General features: G+C 35.7%; 1 protein-coding gene and 2 non-coding genes across 3 annotated transcripts in view; 2 read left to right on the forward strand and 1 right to left on the reverse strand.

The window, feature by feature from the left end:
* LOC126718175 (probable leucine-rich repeat receptor-like protein kinase At1g35710) overlaps positions 1-14,841 on the reverse strand; it is an 86,648-nt gene that overhangs the window by 58,378 nt on the left and 13,429 nt on the right. The window lies entirely within an intron of this gene.
* LOC126720149 (U6 spliceosomal RNA) lies at positions 4,203-4,305 on the forward strand. Its single transcript, XR_007653303.1, has one exon. It is a non-coding gene; the product is annotated as a U6 spliceosomal RNA (small nuclear RNA).
* LOC126720158 (U6 spliceosomal RNA) lies at positions 7,316-7,418 on the forward strand. Its single transcript, XR_007653312.1, has one exon. It is a non-coding gene; the product is annotated as a U6 spliceosomal RNA (small nuclear RNA).

Genomic DNA, 14,841 nt, shown 5'->3' on the forward strand with positions numbered 1-14,841 from the left:
AGTCCGAGGACCATACAAGGCCTTGGTTCTGGCCAAAACTCGTAATTTTCTTCTAAGTGGTTGGTTTCCCCAGAGGCTTGAGTCCGAGGACCATACAAGGCCTTGGTTCTGTCCAAAACTTGTAGTTTTCTTCTAAGTAGTTGGTTTCCCCAGAGGCTTGAGTCCGAGGACCATACAAGGCCTTGGTTCTGTCCAAAACTTGTAGTTTTTCTTCTAAGTAGTTGGTTTCCCCAGAGGCTTGAGTCCGAGGACCATACAAGGCCTTGGTTTTGTCAAAAACTTGTAATTTTTCTTCTAAGTAGTTGGTTTCCCCAGAGGCTTGAGTTCGAGGACCATACAAGGCCTTGGTTCTTTCCAAAACTTGTATTTGTTCATTTATTTATTTATTTTTCGAAGGTTAGCCCCTCGACCAAGGTGTGGGGAGTTAGCTTAATGTTAGAAGCCCCTAGAGTTGCCCGTGCCATTGGCACTGCGAGTCGTAGCCCCTAGCGGAAATTTATGTCGGAGCAACAACATCATGTCGCTGAAAATGGAGGACCCTTCGCAGACCTTTGCTTGACAGAGGCTCAACTCCGCCGCCACCTGTGCCAACGCGCATGCCTTTCCCATAGACGGCGCCAATTGTAAGACCACGATTATTTAACGGCCCAAGAATGACGTTGGGCTCGTAAGTAAAGGGCCCTAACAATATGATTTGTAGAGAGTGGGCTTGAAAGGCAGGACCTTAGTCACAGGTTAGCGGTTTGATCAGGGTTTCTATGGAAGCTTATCTATGGTTGGATGTGGCTTGACTAGCTAAGCCTTCCATTAGTGTGGGTTACAGGATTTGAGTCCTTGGACAGAGTCCGAGGAGCATTGCATCCTTCCTTTTCTCCCTTTTGCAGGGTTTTTCCTCCTGCTGGGGGGGGGGGGGGGGATCCCCTTCTCCTTCGCTTTCTCTCCTTTTTATACTAGTGTTCATTTCCCTTTTTAGGGTCCACGTGTAAGTTTTGCTTTCCGGGGTGCAGATCTGTCCTGTCAACCCATACTTAGAGTGGTTGGGGGTCGCTGGAAAATTTAAATGGCATGGTTTGGGGCATGGGCTTGTCAGATGCAGGATTCTGTATTACGATATTGGCAGCTTTTTCCCTTGCCCTGCCCCCGTACTGAGTCTGCCCTTTTCTTCAGGCGTTTTGTGAGGTACTGAGCATAAGATCATCCTCGGCCATGTCCTTGTGCCTTTCTTGGGCTTTCATTATGCTTCCTCGGCAATAGCTCTCCTCGGCTTAGGCCTTGGGCCCTAATGTAGAATGGGCTTGGGCCACGAATTCTCTGGCCCCACAAAGAGCATTAAGTATTGTAAATAAAATAATAATAAAAATACTTATATCAAGGAACACATGTGAATTTGTCAATAATAGGATAATAGAGGTACAAACTTGATCTAGTAGGAGATCTATAACACACTTGATTCAGACCCCTCTTGTGGGGCAATTGTTAGGTTTTATCTTTTCAACAATCAGTGATTAAGTAAGACTTGTAAATGCCTTTTTAAAGACCATTTTAAAAAAAAATGATTTTTTATTCTTCATTAATTTTAATTTTCAGTTATAAATATAAATTAAAGTAGATGAAATGTAAATGCGAAATTATATGTAAAGTTAAAACTACCTAAGATGAATTTGTAAAGTCAATATATTTATATATTCAATATTATAAAAAAATTAAAGGTAAAAAATGAATAAGAAATAGAATAATGATGTCACCAATAACGTGGCGGATGAGGTGGCTCAATTGGAGTATAGTAACTGTAAGGACTGAAATTGTATTGGTCCCAAAACCGGATTGGGCTCAAACGCTAACGGCCCATACAATAAATTTGTAGAGCGTGGATAGAAGAACTAGATTTATCCCAGAAGAAAAACGATTATACTTAACGATTCAAGACGGTTTGACACAAATAAGATTAGCAAATTTATCCTCGAAACAAACTAAGTTATTTGTTTCATATGGTTTTCTTCAAGACAGAAATTGTACAAGAGTTCCAATCTCCCCTCTCAGTGCATTCTTCCGGGTTATATATTGCAATCATGGTGTCATCCTTACTATACACGTGTAGGTTAGATTCAGGGGACTCCTTCCTGTCTTATCCAGCTCCTCCTAGAACTATCAACCAGTAGCTGTAAGGCTGCTTGATCACTGTTCAGGCATCATTTCCATATTAATGTGGTCAGAAAGTTGGTTGAAAGGAATTTAATGCGGAGGTAGTAGATTTTGAAGATATTTGTTTACCTTTCTTTTCTTATCCCTGGTCCAATGTCCCATCCTTAGTTGTGGTGTAACTCTGAAGTAAATCTGTGATGATATGGCACTCAGATTTACTTCGGACACACGTTGCCGAGAAGGCTTTTGTCTTCGGACGTTTATTGGACCCATCTCACATTGTCTCTACTCCTCTCTTAACTTTATTCTCCTCATAGCCTTATTTGGGCCTCCTTGGATGGTCTAATGTCCTCGGATAGGGCCATAGGCCCAATTAATACTGCTTTTAACAATACTTCCTAATTAATTGGCCCCCACAGTAACAATAAATGTTACACTTCATTTTTTAAATATATATAAATTTGGTTAAAAATAATCGAATACAAGTAATTTATGTAGAAGTAATTGTCCAATAATAAGTTACTTCAATAGAATATGTCAAAAATTTTCATGGTTTAGAAACTGGACCAGACCGATCGATTGAACTGTTTTAACTAGGAATCGGAAACATAACTGGTCTGGTAAAAACCGATAGTTCAATTGTGAAAACTACATGTTCAATTGGTAAAAATTGAGAATTGGACCCATTTTCAGTTCTTTGAACGTTCAGTTTTTTAAAATCATAGAAATTGTGTTTTTATACTTTTTGATATATACTATACACTGAATTTGTACTCTTATATGATGTAGAACAGACCGCCATGGCCTTCCCAGACTTTCACGCGTGCTTGAAATCATCATGCAAGGCAAAAATGTACTAATAGAAATCATGGGTCTCAGAGTTAGAATTGCATAAAATTTGGTAGGGTTAAGTGAAATGGCCTTCTGGTAATACTTATGGCTTTGCCATAAGGTACCCCTTAGAAATGGCAAATTCCTTCATTTAGGCCCGAAAATTGCAATTTTGCTGTTTATAGTAACTTTTGTTTCCTTAATAACTTTTTGCTCAAAATTTAGAATAAGGTCTCGCTTGTTTTGGGACGATCCTTAAGGTCAATAGTTTATGATTTTGCATTTAACTCAAATTTGCCATTTTTGGTAAATTTTGGTATTTTGTTACCTAATCACGTAATTAGTGTGAATTAGGGTTTTAGACGTATTTATATGTTTTGTAGCTGTCAGAGGCAGATCAGATTATTATCAATAAAATGACAAAGTTTTTCTCTAGTGGATTCCAGTTTATCTTCTTGTGGATTTAAGGAACCCCTCGTGGACTCAAGGTTTACAACCTAGGAACTAACAATTTAATTTCTGTCCATCAAAGAGAGCATCATGTGTGTTTTCTTCAGATTTCTGCGACATCATTATGAGTGCCTAAAATCACGTACAATGTATCCTTAGATCCTAGTTGCCAACCCCTAGATAATTACTCTTGTTTCAAGTGTTGGTTTTGTATTTTCCATTAAAGAGAGTCTATAAACACAAAAAAATTTCACATTCACTTACATGACAAATGGATAGTAGTAAGTAAAAAAGTGATGTCAGTAATAAATTTAAATAAGAACTAATAAAATCTTGAAAACTCAATTATTGCAAAAAATATTATGATTTTATTAGTGTATATAGCATTGCTCTTCAATAAAATAACATTAGTATACAACCATCATTTACTTAAAGAATAATTCTAACGACACATTTAATTACACGTTTAATTTCATAATTTACTTACTCATGCAACTTTGAGTGCTGGTCATTTTCTACTCATATATACCTATTACTTTTCGTCGACCACACATAATTACACAAGTGAAGCAAGTTATGGAAATTGGGCGTGCCCATGCATGTATCCCATTACTTAAAGAAAAAAAAAAAAAAAAAAACTCAACATCCTAGATTGACACATGTGAAAAATTGTCTAGTTACACGAAGCTAGGCCTTCTAGTTAGGAACCAACTGATCCCACATTGTCTAGTTACACGAAGCTATCTAAGTTTATAAGCAAGAGCGAGAGTACAAGGCTTGTCCCTTCGGGGACATCCGATAAAATTGGAACGATACAGAGAAGATTAGCATGGCCCCTGCGCAAGGATGACACGCATAAATCGAGAAATGGTCCAAATTTTTTTCTTTCCCTAATCCTTGCGTAAATTCTGCTTCACTGTCTTCTTCGTTCTTTTTGCACTTTCTGCTTCTTTACATGCGTTTTGGAGTCTTGCTCAACAGGTTAGCCCAGACTTCTGCTCATAATTCTTTTAGAGAGAGTTTGAATCTTTGATAGTCGTTATACTTCAATATTAAAGCTTTAAAATAGAAATTTTTTTTAGAACTGTTGAAGCTTATTAATATTTCACACCTTCTGGATTCGCTATAGTTTTGGTGGTTGACTTAGATATTACCACAATTATATTCCAGATTTTCGTTGAATTACATTTGCTGAGTTAGAGCTTCTCTTCACTGTTGTAATATAGTTGGCTGTTAAATCTCATAAAATGATAAAATTCTTTAAATTTAGAACGTTGGTAAAGCTACAAATGTTAAACTACGAAAATTTTATCTAATTATTGTGTAATCATGACATGAGAGCAAAAATATAACCCCAATTTGCATTTTTGGCCTAAGTACAGAAACAAAGGGAACGATGACATTATTGATCATTGGCCCGTAAAACAGATGATCACTTCTTTGGCTTTCATTGAAATTTGAAATTAAGCAAACTAAAGGATGGAGTTACTCTGCCTTGAATGTCATAGAGTGACCATAGGCTAAGCCATTGCCATAGCTTGTCCTTGTCCAATGCTGGATGGTTGTCATTGCTTGGGTCCACACTGTGAAATTTCCAAAATACAAAGCCATTAGTGCCCCCCCCACTAGGAACTCGAGAGTCCAGGGTATAGGTTAAACCCTTTGTGAGATTTGGGGTTGTTTAGGATGCCAGAGTGAGCACCCAAGATAGTCTCAATTGTTGCTTTGCCTTCAAAAACTTACTAATGTTTGGAGTTTATGCATTTCACTACCCCTGTGACAGAACATAGCAATATTTAGTATTAAGTGACCATCTAAGGTTAATATAAACTTTTATGTTATCTAAACATCCGTTTGGGATGTTCTAGTTGATGGTGTTTTCATAGGTAGTCAATGTCAATCTAAGCTCTTCACAATTCATTGGTGCCACTGGCGCTGCAGGTGGTTTTAGTGTGTGAGCTCCATTTGGGCATAGATATAAGTTTCATAGGTACAATCAAACTCTCTTGGCTAGAAGTTTCATATGTACAATTGCTTGTTCTTACTATCACGCTCTACTTTAGTTGGTTGTTTTTGTAGCTGAAGTGGTGCATTCATTTTAAGAAGCTACTGAAGAATTATTTTGACAAAGCTGAGGACATCAATTACGCAAAATTTGTCAACAACTTGAAGATAAAAAAAGAAAAAGAAAAATGAAAAAGAAGTTAATTTGGTTATAACTTGGAAGTAGATTTGCTTGTAAATGTTCATTATGTTGATGATGCTGATGAAGGTGTGATGTGCCATATTTCCTCAGATAATTTAAGATTATGATTTTCTTTTTGAACGAGGAAGAAAATATGATGATAGTTTTTTTTACATATATGAATGCAGAAAGAAAATATAAGATCCCTTGCCATCCTGTAGATAGAGCAACCTTTCCAGAGTTTTAGCGATTTGGCGAGGAATTTATCCACCGCAGGTTTGTGCAATACTGTGGAATTAGTCTCTCTTGATATGGTTCAAATTTCAGTTAAAATGAGCCCCTTCCATCCCAGCTCGTAAAGTAGTTGCACATTACCTTCCCATGATGTCCTTAAAAGGAGAAAACCTCAGATTCTTAAGATGTTGAAGCATTTTCAGCAGTAAGATTATTGGAAATTTGGAACAATTTTCACCCCCTGGAGCAAAATTGAACTTAATTATGTAAGGTTATGGTCCATGTAATTCCTGTTGGCTTTGTAAATCTGGTTGATTTTGCCACCATTTCCTACTTTGTGGCATTGCCATTTCCTAACAATGAAGTGTTGGATTCTACAGCTGTGTGCCAATGAGCATTGGGTATGGTTTTTATTTGTTCTGAAGCAAGAATGAAATGATGATTTTTGCAGCCATATTTGTGGGAGAAAATTCAAAGTCTGGATTCTCAAATAGATAGTTGAAGAAAAATATGTGATTTTGTATTTAACTTCTCTTAATCCTAGATAGAATTCACTTGTGAAGTTGAAGGAAGATGTAGGTTAAAAATGTTTGCTTACGGGTGACTTTGCCATGAAAGAGGAATGGATACTTACGGGTGATCAATATAGTTGAGGAGATTAGGAGGTTGAGAAAGGATCAGAGTGGTTCGTTTCAACTTTCAAATGGGTTTGTAGGGGAAAGCCTCTTGAGTTGGGTATGTGGGCTCTGCGTATGGGGTTTGAGGGGTTTCTGAGCTCAATTGCTTAGCCTTTTGTTACGGTAGATGCTTTTAGGCAGGACTGTTCGTATCATTCTTTTGTAATTATCTTGGTTTATGTTCGGTAATTTTTTTTCTGTTTGGGGAAAAAAGAGGAAAAAAGAAATGGATATCGTAGATTAGAATGGAGGAAAAGCCTAAGTTTTGGGTTGCTCTAAGCCATTTGAAACGAATATTGTGCGTCCAATAATGCTGTGAAATTCAATAATTTTTTTTTTTTGAGAATCAATAATTTGGATCTCCTCCAAAACTAATTTTGAGGCATTACATATTTCCCTACGGTAATCACGAGCAATATGTGTTCTTATTCATGGGAGATAGATAAATAGTGGAGAGGTGGAGGTGGGTTGGAATTACATATATGGGGGAATCACAAAAGAAGATATTATTATTGAATTATCACTTGATTGGTTGAATCTCATGTGAACTCTTAATCCTATATATTAACCAAAGAACTCTTAAATGGTCTAGGGACAACTTTTGCCACAATTTTGTTGATAGTGAAAAAAGAAAAAGAAAAGATAGGTCTATGTAATAACAATTGTCCACCACTCATGGCAAATCACTCTTAACTAATTGTGGAAAAATTGTGACAAATTTTGTGTCCCATTTATTTATATAAACATTGCTCCAAATAATAGTCATGATTTCCCAGGCTCCATCCGCCAACCTTAAGTGCTGGCTTTGTGTTTTCAATGAAATTGGAACAATACAGAGAAGATTAACATTGCCACTCCTCAAGGATGACACACGTTAAAAATATGATCACTGGATCTGCCATGTTATGAGTGATTTGGTTCTCATTGAAGCTAACCAAACTGATTGGAGTCACACTTGAGTCTGCCATGAATGTTATTTGGTGGAATGAAATTTTAAATTAAAAAAGTGTTACGTCTATAACATTTTCACAATACCACTGCACTTTTTTGGTGCGGTGGTCATTCCACAAGTATAAGTGCTTGTGGAGTGTAAGGGGCAATGGTTGGGATTCAAGTCTCAAGGGGGGAGCTTCACACACATATACATTTATATTAGATTAGACTAGAATTTTTATCTTATATTAAAAAAAAAAAAAATTTCACAATAAATCTTAGACAGTAAGTTATTACTAGTTCTAATTTAAACACACTACTAAAATTAATTTTTTGTCTGCCAATAACAACCTGCAATTTATGATTTGTTGTGAAAATATTGTGGATATAAGATTTCTTTATAAATTATGTGGCACTCATGTACACTCATAGATTTACTAAATCAGAACCATGAAGCAAGGCAAATAAAGAGAATCCTGATATGCTGATGAAGGTGTGGTGTGCCTAATTTCCTTAGGTTACGATTTGATTTTCTTTTAAGAGGAAGAAAAAACTATGATAGTTGCTCACTTATAGGAATGCAGAATGATAAAAAATTATGACAGTTTCCAGTGTGATTCCTCCATGTGATGAATAACTGTTAACAGTCCAGATCAAATCCTACAGTCAATAAATATATCCATCCAACATACGCACACACATCATTGTGTAATTAGTCTCTCTAGCTATGAGGGGTTGGGACCTAAAGCTGTGTAGTGTGCCACTAAATGACCCACTGGGAATAGTTCTGGATTTATACATATAAACATTGCTTTAATGTAAAGGATTGGGTGCTTTGTTTATGTTAATTCTTTGTGTTTGGCAGTGGTTGTTGGTGTTTCTATACTCTCTTTTGTTTTACAGGAACACAGTAGCTTAGTTATGATGGCTGGTTGGTTTCTCCCACCACCGTGGTAGAACATAGCAAAAGATGTTCTTCCAGTTGCGTAGAAATCTTGAATGAGGAATTTATTTGGAGGGAAAGAATTTATCCTCACCTATCCATCAGGTCATGTGAATATGTGACCAAGTCCAAGTCTGAACGTACCATTTTTTTTTTTTTTTTTTTAAGTCTTCCATTTGTTTTTTTTTTTTTTTTCCTTTTATATATATTGTTATATTGACATGACAAATTTCACAATATTTTCACAATTATTGAGGTGTCAATTTCTTATAAGTCAAAATAAAATATGAAATTGTGACCAACCACAACTGAAAATAAATGTTTTGTGAAAATGTTGTGACACTTGTTGGGTAAATGTGTAAAAATTATGGTACTTTTGGTTTGTTCAATATATACTGTTCATCGCTTTTTATTTTTTTATTTATTTTTTTTTCCAGTCATCGATTTGTGCTCTTTTTTTCTATATATAAAAAGAGCAAATAGGCTCATGAATAGTGTTATGAACCATTGTTATGGATTCCGTTCCGTTCCGGCTGGAATTTCTCGTACCGGCGTGTAAAACGGAATGGTAATACCCTCCATTTCACCTCGGATTAAATTCCGCCCCATTTCGGCCCGTTCCGGGCGTTCCGGTAAATTCCGGCCGAAATTCATTTTCCGGCCGGTATGAATTTTGTCTTCTTATTTTCCCTTTCTGAACTTGATCAGCATCTTTTTTGCTAGATCACCAAAAATCCTCCTCATTCTCTCATCTATATCTCATTTTTACACTTGCAGCTCCTTGTCTTTCTATCATCTCTCACTATCTGACCCTCTTAACCATGATAGAGAAGTTGAAAAGAAAATTGAAGAGCAAGATGAAGCAAAAAAAAGTGTGACTTGCGAAACAAAAAGGGAGAAGAAGAAGATGAGAAGAGTAGAAAATAGCTCAGAACTCAGAAGGTGAAATGATGAAGAAAAAGTAGAAATAATGAAAGGAGTAGCATTTGAGCAGCTAATAGTGTTGTCACCAGTCACATGGGTGGGTTGGGAAATGGGAAAAACTGAAAAAGAAGTCAGTAGGAAGCAGCACTAGTCACGTGGGTGGGTTGGAAAATGGGAAAAACTGAAAAAATAGTCAAGGAAGCTTCTTGGAAGCTCACTTGTGTACAATTACACAAAATATAAGTTTTATTTTATTTTTTTTTAAACCATAAATAAATGTTTTTTTAAAATAATAATCCTACTTCTTTTAATAGAAAACTATATTAAATTTATTATTTTATAGAATAGTAATAATAATATATAAATATATATTTTAGCAGTAATTCTGAAACAGTACCCGAAATTGACCGATACCGAGATATTCCATTCCAATGAACAAACCGAAACGGTATTCATAACAATGTTATGAACAGTATTTTTGGTTTAGTGACTTGCCTTTTTCCTTCTTTTTTTTTTCCTTCAAGTTCACCAACTTGGTTTGAGCTTGTTTTTTTTTTAAAAGGATATTTATATGTTTACTTTTTACTTGTAATATAAGCTTACATTGTATACACACAAAAAGTAGCAACTACTATATACATTTGTAAAAAGAAATTGTACGAATTTTGCAAATGTGTACAACATTTACCAATTTTCATGTGTTTATAATATAAATTTACATTGTAAGTGCAATGTATATTTCTATATATATATATATATATTATAAAAAGAGTAAATGGGAAAAATTATAGTAATTTCACTACAGTAGTTTTGGTTTGTTTAACTTTCACTGTTTTGCTGGCATTTATTTTATTTTATTTTATTTTTGTGAATGCATAAAATTGTAGTATATTTGCTATATTATTTTTGGTTTGTCTACAATAATTTTCACAACACTTTCATAACAAATCAAATATGGCCTTTATAACCTTCATTAATGGAGGATAATGGTTAGCTGACCGTTTTCCGGTTACCACATATTTAGAGCATGTATTAATTGTCATCATTCATCATCTATTCAATATGGATGACTGTTACTTACATATCCGTCTTGCTAGCAGTACAAGGTTGTCTATTAAGGTGGATGACCTTATCAAAATTTTCGTACCCATCAGGAGGAATTTCCTCTAATCTATTAACTACATGGCAACTCAAGTGAATATCTATGTGTACTTTTAGCTATATGTGTGAATGATTTTATAAATTGCCACATAATGTAATATGGGTGCCTCCTCCAAATAAGCCCAGGAAAACCAAACCAGTAAAAGACCTAGGAAGGATTTAACTTAGCTTTCCTCAAGGTAAACCGAATCCACTATGAAAGAATTGAAGTTTACACAATAGTGACTTAGACCACTAACATCCTATTGCTACCTCAAGTAGGAAACTTACTACCATGACCATATGACAGTTTTAAGTCCACGAACTACTTCTTTCTTGGATTCCCAGCAAGCACAAGCACTCTCGCTTGTATATCTTTAAGCTCTAGAATTTGCTACTGAATTGATTACCAAGCTCTCGATATCAATCTTGAGATTGGAAACCCTAAATGTATGTGAAGGCAAACACCTCTAGATTTCACAAAAGTTTCACACACACAGCATAAAGAGCAACCTTAGAGAGTTTTTGGGTACAAAACCTTAGATCTACAAAAGAGGCACAAGATGCACTCTAATCTCTCTAAAAACTAATAAAAACGTCCTTAGGGTTTCCTTTATATATAGGAGTGTTTTACTTGAAACCCAATACGTTTAAGTAGAGTTTGGGTTGAATTGGAATTTTGCAGAAAAATAAATCTGCACGTGGTTCAATCGATCGAGTCTAATTTTCGATCGATCGAATCTTGCAGATTTAGTCTAGTAAATTCTGCAATCACTCAATTCCAATTTTACAAATAAACATACTTTGAACAAGCCTAAACCTAAACTCTATGTTTTGATCATGGTTTGCTAATATAATACAAATTGAAGTTTTAATACATTAGTTCTTAAAGTCTTAGAACCTAACACTTTTGAAAAACTGTCACTATTTGCCTTTAAAAATTGAAAGCACGCGCTTTTTGTGGGTAAGCTTCTCGCGAAGTTACTCGCAAAAATGCCATTGAAGCATATAAACTGTTTCGCAGGTAGCTGTTTCTCGCGAGATAGTCGTGAAAGTCTTTGTATGAATTTTAGTGTTTTCTTATTTTTGCCATCCTCATTTTCGTGGGAATACCTAACTTGCGACTTACTTGCGAAAATGCCTCTAAAAGAGTTTTTCGATAAAAACAAGAAATTGACATTTTGAACAAAAACTGTAAACATACAAAAGTATAAAAACACTTTCAAAAACATATAAAATACTCAAAATCTTTTTGGGTTTGATTAACAAGCAATTGAGTATACACATCACATTTGAACATGTACAATCATACAAATGGAATAAGCATCCATTGAACATTAGACTAGTGTGTTGTGTGTGTGGATCAAGTACGAACTAGTCTATACTCTAGTATGAAGCTTCAATGATCAATTCAATCAAGTGATACACATAACTAGTACAAAGTCAAGTGACCTATCTCACTTGAAGAAATGAACATATATGACCCCTCACCAATGTGATTACAATAGATTGAAAGCTTTTCATTTAGCTTCCATTTTTCACACTTTTGATCAAATACAACTTAGATTTTGAGAAGCGATGCCATAAACATTTTGATATAACTTTGACAAACATGAGCCTTTGGCTTTGGCACCATATATTTTAATACAAATCGCTTTCTCTTTTTCCTAGTCAAATATTAGTTTGTGCGATGGCTTTTTCAGCTCAATATCTTTTTTCAAGATAGACATTTGTAGAGCTCTTAAAAAAGATAAAAAAATGTATGATGAGATATATAGACACAAGTCTACTCATGTATCAAGATCAAGCAAGACTATTGACCAATCATTCATGACAAGCTTGAAGATCTATTTACAACAATCAAAATGTAAATTTCTAGATGTCGCTCACACTTATAAAATGTGCATACATAACAAGTTGCTCATAAATGCACTATGCCATTAGTACGGAGGTACTAGGCCAAACTCTCATGTGATATACACAATACAAGCGATCAAACTTTTTGAGATTTTTAACTTTTTATGGATTTTTGAATTTTTTAACGCACTCAAAAATAGAATAAGCAAAGTAAGATCAACAAAAACAACGAGCAAAATCATGAAAAAGAAACATGTTATAAACCAGAAGCAATGAAACAAGACGATTGCATATGTCATGATGCATGAAACTATAACCCTAATACGTTAAAAGTATTAATGCATGGGTATAGAATGATTATGCATGAGTACCTTTCTTTACCCACACTGTATGAGTGTTTAGGGTGAGATCCTTAGATGAAAGGGTACGACTGACATAACTCTCAAACCTCGGGGTGAAGCTAGTAAGGCATAAATGTTCTTTAACATCTCCATAACATCTCCAATGAGTTGTCCCTCATTTTCTCCTTTAACTTGTGTTCCATTTGGCATTCTTCTTGCATTGTCTTGGCCATGCATAGAATTAGCCCTCTTAAGTGCATGAAACTTGAAGCAATTTGGCCTTGTGTGCCTTCGCACGCCACAATGATGACAAAAATGTTTCACTTAAGGTCCCCTTTGACTTTTGAGTAATGACTTCCCTTTATCCTTTGGTTTTACACCAATGGTTCTATTTGCAACAACAGGGATCTCAATCTTAGGTTTCACCTCTTTAAGTTTCTTTACATTTTTGGCCGACACAAGCCTCCCTTCCTTCTTGCATTCGTTGCTTGAGCTTTCTTCACCGGTATAGCCTAGACCGGTCTTGTCATGTGAAGATTTTTGAGAAGATAGCACGTTGTCAAGTTTCTTGGTGGAAATGCACTCTACTTTGACGTTTGCTTGAATAATTTCAAGTTAAAGAAACTTGATTTTTGAATAGGCTTCCACCAATTCTCCCTTAAGTCCTTAACTTCACATTTTGTCTCCTTAAGTTGCACAAGTGTGCACCTATACTTTTCTTCAATTTTATTCATCTTCTTAACAACATTGTTTGCAACCTTGGCATATTTTCCACAATCTTCTAGCAATGCATCATACACTTCTTGAAGGTTCTTCTCACCTTCATTGAGGCACACATCCTCATCTTCCTCATCTTCAACTTCCCCACCTTCGGAATGTACACCAAGCTCATTAGCCAAGTTGCTCAAATCATCCCTAGAGTCAACCATGGTAATTGCCATGAAAGCTGAATAGTTTCCCTAACTATCACACTCTCCTTCTGCATCAAAATTTGAGATTTCAGAATCGTTAAGGGTAGTGGCAAACACTTTACCCTTTCCTCTCAAATAGTTTGGACATTCTTTCTTGAGATGTCCATGACCGTTACATTCATAGCACACTATTCCTTGAGTGGATGGAGAATCCTTCTCGTCTTTCTTCTTGAACTCCTTCTTATCACCTTTTGAGGATGAAAATTTTCCTTAGCCAAAAGACTTCCCATCGTTCATCATCTTGAGAAATTTCCAGAAGTTCTTTGCAAGAAATGCCACCTCCTTCTCCACATCATCTTCTTCAGAGGAATCATTTGTTCTCTCATTTATAGTTTTGAGAGCAAGTGATTTATTGGACTTGTGAGAAGGCAGTCCGAGCTCATAGGTTTGGAGAGATCTAATGAGTTCTTGAATCTTTATCTCATCCAAATCTTTACTCCCCTTAATGGCTGTGACCTTAGCCTGGAAGCTTTCAGGTAAAGCTCTCAAAATCTTCCTTACCATCTTAGCATCTTCAATCTTCTCCCCAAGATTGAGCTTGGTAGTCACTATCTCGTTGAGTCTTCCATAGAAGGAATCAAACGACTCATCGTCACTCATCTTTACTTCTTCAAATCGAGTAGTGAGCATTAGAAGCTTAGTGTCTTTGACCTTCTTGGTACCTTCGTAGGTCGTCTCAAGAATGATCCATGCCTCCTTGGCGGTATTCACATGCAAAATCCTATGGAACTCATCAATAGAAACAACATAGAAAATAGCGTTAATCGCTTTGCTATTGGCATTTGCCAAAGCAAGCAGCCTTATCCCATTCAGATTTGGCGGTAGTGGGTCTAACATACCCATTCTCAACGGAATTCCATACCGTTTCATCAATAGCACAAAGAAAAGCACAAATACGTACTTTCCAAAAAGCATAATTACTTCCATCAAAGAATGGAGGAGCATTAAGAGATTGAGATCGATCCATCTCACTTGGGGTCTAGGATCACACTAGGATAATGAAATCCGATAAGTATAAAACACAAGAGCTTGTTTAGACTCCTAAATTAAAATTACGGCTAGATTGCTTTTACTCTAACTTAGACTAAGTGCGGAATAAGAATAAATGAGCGCAAACAACCGATAACACTACCCTAAGCCATATTCATCCATTATCAACAATATAAAGTAAAGCTTAAGAGTAGGGAAGAGAGATGCAAACATAAGATAACAT

This window comes from Quercus robur, chromosome 3 (assembly GCF_932294415.1).
Source record: "Quercus robur chromosome 3, dhQueRobu3.1, whole genome shotgun sequence".
In the NCBI taxonomy this organism is placed as follows: Eukaryota; Viridiplantae; Streptophyta; class Magnoliopsida; order Fagales; family Fagaceae; genus Quercus; species Quercus robur.